Raw genomic sequence first — 6000 nt, forward strand, 5'->3', positions numbered from 1 at the left:
TACACTCGAATGACACTAACGACGACTTTGTGGAGCACAAAAACAAATTTACGGCGAACTCATCCGAAAGCGCTACTGCCATATACGGCCGCCATATAAACTGGACATCAGTAACCACGAGATTGATTAGTAAAACTATTATTCTAAATAAGCAACTTAACATAAATTGTTAAAACTTACATCGTTGACTCCCATGTCATCGAGTTGTCACCTAAACTGCACCATAGACCTTTGTGTATATCTTGTTAGCCGGCGCCAATGACTCCACCTAAACAAGATTAGAATGATTGCAATAAGAACAACAACCACGACAACAACAACAACAACAATAATAATAATATGACGATAAACAATACCATCGTGCAAGTGGAACACCAACATCGACGAGCTCATTGCGGGGAATAGGCGCCAGGAACGGTATACGTTCCCACACCCAAACAAAAAGTAGAATGAGTGGCTCATCCATCTCTTTACAATTGTATCGTGATGTACGACACAACGATCTATATAGATATGCCAGACTGGCTGTCCCCAACTGTATAGTGGAATCTGGTGAAAATCTCGAAGCAGTGGCAAAAACTTCGAGTTCAAAGAAGTGGTAGGCTTATCTGAATATGAGCTGAATGTACCGCTCAATGGACTCATGCGTGTCACATGGTTCGGTGTCTCTGCACCGTTGGACCCATGCAAGATTTACCTTACCCAAAACGTGATCATTTGGACTAGGCTAACGACCAAAATAAGTAAAGCAGTTCTCCACCAAAAACTGATGACTGTTGTCCATTCTTCCTGTGACGGGCTCCTTGTTAACTAGGAGGCCAAGTATATGTATCACATCTTTCAGCGTCACAGTCACTTTGCCGACTGGAAGGTGAAACGTGTGGGTTTTCGGCCTCCATCGTTCCACCAAGGTACTCAGAGGTGCAGAATGGCCTATCATTTCGCCTACTCGCGAAACGTGGTAAAACTCAGTAAATGCTAGTGTCGTTGCAGCTATCTCGTTAAAGGTCTCTGACGGATCGAGTTTTCTGGGCAACAAATTACTGATCGTCTGAAAAAAGAAAAATAATAATTATTAATATTACTTCGTAACTATAATTAATGTTAACAATAACATTAATAAAAATATTAATAATTTTTTAATAACCAACAACAACAATAACTATCACAATAATAATAATAATAATAATTTCTTAACAATAACAGTTAATAATATATTCAAGAAATAATAATAAAAGTATAATAATAATATAATAATAACAATAATGTTCATAGCTCATAACAAACAGTATTATAAAAAATTATTATCATAAATATTGTTATAAAAATTTAATAATATATTAATCATAACATTAATTATTCATATATACCGAAAACAACAACAACAATAACGACGTGACTAATAATAATAATAATAATAATATTTTGCGACTTAACCATAATAACAATGTTGCTAACAACAATAATAACAATGTTACTAACAATAATAATAATAACAAAATTAACAATAAAATTATCAGTTAAAACATAAATAAATATATTTATTTTTGAGAAAATTAAAAAAAAAACACTTACCCATTGAAGATGCGCTTTTTAATTTACATATGGATGCATGATAAGTGCTGGACTCTGATATGGAAGAGGGGTGTGCTTAACATTTTTGTGGTGTCAGTGGACGAATTAATCGGACCCTGCGAGTTGCGTAGGAGGAACAACTCGGACCCTTCGAGTTGCAGTAACCACACGGAGCGTCCGATTTGCGCTTAACCAAACGCACGGTCCGATTTACTCTTCCCTGGACACGCGTCGCACTGGGGCGTCTAGGACAAGCGGTGCCCTGAAACCAAACGAAGACCAAGTTACCTACTCTCACCATCCGAATTAACTCATTCTCACATTTCACTTTCAACCTCACTCCCATCTTCTTCTTCTTCCTTTCTCCGGTTCTGAAAGCTACTTGCTGGAAGAAAAGAAAACCATGCCAAAAAAAATAAAATTAAATTAAAGATGTTGATCGATTTGAGCTTCATATTATTCATTATCTCAGTCATTCTGATTATGTAAGTGTTATTTTTAAATTTTTTAAATTTTTTATATTTATAGTTATTATTGTTAAAAATTTAATTATTATGATTATTGTTAGAAATGCAAGTTAGGAATATAAATAGAATGATTATTAGGATATCTCCATATTTGTTAGATTTTGTTAAAATTTTTCTGAAATTTTTTTTCTAATTTTTAATTATAATTATTATTAGGAAATTTGTTATTATTATGCTTGCTAGTTTTTTATTTTAAAAATGTAAACAGAACATAACAGAAACGGTAGTGATTTTTTTAGAGAGAATTTAATTTTTTTTAATTTTTTATTAAATTTTATTATAATTATAATTGGAAAGAACGTGTAAACTTTTTAAAAAAAAATTAAAATTCTTTACTATAACTGTTGTGGATGAAGTTAAATGTTATTGTTATTGTGAGAAATTGTTAGTACTTACTGAATGATTAGTGGGATTATTTTTATGAAAGCACGTTAGGTTTTATTACGAGGATATTTAAATTTTGTTAATTGTAATCATCATTATTAGCAAATTAATTGTTCTTACCGTTGTTAGAAAATGAAGGTTTGGCATATACTGGTTAGTAATATTTTTTGATAGTTGAGGAAAAAATGTTTCAATGATAGTAAATTAGTAATTAATATTAGATATTATGGTAGATGTTGTAAGTTAAGAATTTTGATTAGGAATATTTGTATTAGTAATTATTTTCATTAGTTGTTAGTTATGAATAAAATTAAGGATTAATAATTAATTTTAGAAGTTAGAATAATTACTTTTAAAAGGATTCAGTAAGTTGATTTATGATAGTCATATAGTAATTGTTAATGAGCTGACTATTAATTTGTTATCTTTTTTATAGAAATTAAGAATGTTGACTTGTAATCACCCAATTCCTCCGGATCGGTACAACGATAGGGTGGAGGACTATTTACGACTTACCGGTTTTTATCATGTATCTCAGATTGGGATAGTGCAGTGTCAGAAAGTATTGGTGAATGCTCTGATCGAACGTTGGCACCCTGAAACACATACGTTTCACCTTCCCATTGGTGAATGTGCCGTGACTCTTGAAGATGTGGCTCTAATTCTTGGTCTTCCCACAGATGGTCTTCCAGTCACAGGCAAGGTTGTCAAACTCGCGAGTCTAAGTAAACTCGTGGAGCTGACCTAGACTCGACTCGCGAGTTAACTCGTAGACTCGTACGAGTTCACCTGTTATGAAGTTTATATATATATATATATATATATATATATATATATATATATAATGTATATTTACTCAATTTTAACCTTTCAAAATTAATAATATCAATTTTAAAGCACATAATAAATTAAAATAGTAGCATACATTATAACAAATATTTTAAAATACACATCCAAATCCTCTATAATTATTCTTATACAAATACAACATAAAACACACAAAATTAAAAATTCTAAATCTGTAATACTAAATCTTTAATTGAACATTGAACAATATCAAATAATCAAATTAACTCTAGTCAAAATAATTAATTACTAATTAGCCATGAATGGATGAACCATTTGGCCATCTAACATAAATGATAAGCAATAGGCTAAAATTAGAAGCAATAAAATTTAAAAAATAAAATAAATAAATAAAGAAGCAAAGGCTCAAAGAAAGGGCAAAAGACATACAAAAAATAGAGAATACAGAAGAAAAGAAGGGGTAAAATCTCAGCAACAGCAGATCGAAGACAAGGGTGCAGCAGCAACACAAAACAACAGCAACAAAGAGTCATGAATTTCACGACGGTGCAAACCAGAGCAGAGATAGGACTGTAGGAGAAGTAGTCGAACTCGTGAACGGTGATAGCACGATGGAGTTGCGGATAGTGGAGATGTGAAGAAATACAAAGCAGAGGGCAACATAGGTAAAATTCACAGACAATGGCGCAAATCAGAGCAGAGGTAGCAGACGCAGGTGAATAGCGGCAGCTTGACGAGGAATGGCGACTGCGGCAAACATGGAGAAAGTGAGACTTGAGGGAAACGATGCAGATGACTGTGTTTTGATTGAGTTTTCTTTCATTTTTTGGGAGTGTTATCATAACCCTAATAAAAAAAGTGTTTTTTCGGTTTCAAAATGACATTTTTTTGAGCAAAAATGAAGAAAAACACAAACTCGCTAACTTGGTCCTAGACTCACGAGTTTGTCCGAGTTTGACCGAGTCTAGCCGAGTCTAGCCGAGTTTACTCAGGATAGAGTCTATGCCCGAGTCAACTCGATTCCATATCTAAACTCGTAAACTCATACGAGTTTACGAGTTAACTCGAGAGTTTGACAACAATGGTCATAGGGATGACAATGAGTAGTTTTGAAGCGTTGGAGGCGGAGTGTTTGATTCAATTTGGAGTTGCACCGCGTAAGTCAGACTGTAGAGGTAACTGCATAAAACTTACCTGGCTGCGGGATCTAAAAGAAAATTTAGAGTTGACTGATGATATCAGTATACAGAGGTATGTGAGGTGCCATATTATGTTGCTGATCGGGACGATATTGTTTGGGGATAAGTCTGGGGTAGGTGTGCACTGGAAATTTCTACCCTTGCTACGTGATTTTGTTAGTATTGGACAGTATAGTTGGGGAATGGCATGCCTAGCACACCTCTATAGGGCGTTATGCAGGGCATCTCGTTTTAACTGCAAGGAAATAGATGGTCCACTAACACTTCTACTCGGTTGGGCTTGGATCCGGCTGCCATATCTATCGCCGCTACCTAGGGAACCCCGCAGTTTTCCGCTAGCAAACAGGTAATAATTTGTTACAATGTACCCGTATCTTGAAATTTAAGATTCAGTTGAGCTAGTTGAGCTAATTGAATATATCATATTAGGTGGCGTAACTGGGAGCGTGGTGACCGACGATATAGATATCTGAATCTAGCTCACTTTAGGAAGGCATTTGATGAACTTCAAGAAGGGCATGTGTGTTTTAATTAAAGAAGTATTAGTTTTGGGTTTAAGGTCTGAGACATATTTATGAATCATTGTTATTGTTATTGGTATTGTGGGTTGTAATAATGAGGTTCGTTTATTTTTCCCAGTTTGTTTGGGTTGCTTATACTATGGATCGCGTGGATCCGAACATCATTCCTGCTGAAATCTACATGCAGTCGGTTGTCTGGAGCGCTACAGTTCCTTTGGTATCATTTGAATGTATCGAGTGGCATGCTACCGATAGGTTTAGGCGACAGTTTGGTTTTGTTCAGGGAGTACCTAATTAGGAGCGGAATCTGGCAAGGCGCATGGAGAAGTCCTGACTGGTCCCAAGAATCTTAACTGGGCCACGGCACCGAGTCATTCAATTTGGGTGATGCATTGGTCAAACAGGTATAACTACGTTCTATCTGAGCTTCCCATGCCTTCACAGCATCCATTAGATTGTTACATGTATTGGTACCGATCGAAATTTGGGGACCACTTGAACTTGTCAAATCTTGTGGGTCAAGAGAATGATGAAGGTAATCACGATATGGATGAGGATGATCAGGATATGGATGAGGATAATCAGAATACCGATGAGGGTAGTCAGGATATGGATGATGACAATGAAGAACAAGAGCCACATTCGCCGCATATATTACCTCCAAACCCGATTCCAGAAGAACAACCTCAGTCCTCAAACCAGTATGTTCCTCAGACACAGTTTCCCCCATCATTTCCAATAAGTCAACAATATTGGGGTATGTCACAGTTTGAAACAGGAGAAAGAGGTTCTTTTAGATAGTTACTTGGGTTCATGGCTACAGATGCAGGACTATCACAATATGGCCATCAGCCTGAGTTCATGGCAGGTAGGTACTCGTTGGATGCGAGGTATCTGGGCCATACCTCATCGGTTGCTTCTGGGGGGTTCGTATCAGTTGACTCTAGTAGGAGTGAAGGTGGACGCGGAGTTCTTAATAGTCAGAAT

This window comes from Arachis hypogaea, chromosome 17, assembly GCF_003086295.3.
Source record: "Arachis hypogaea cultivar Tifrunner chromosome 17, arahy.Tifrunner.gnm2.J5K5, whole genome shotgun sequence".
Lineage (NCBI taxonomy): Eukaryota > Viridiplantae > Streptophyta > Magnoliopsida > Fabales > Fabaceae > Arachis > Arachis hypogaea.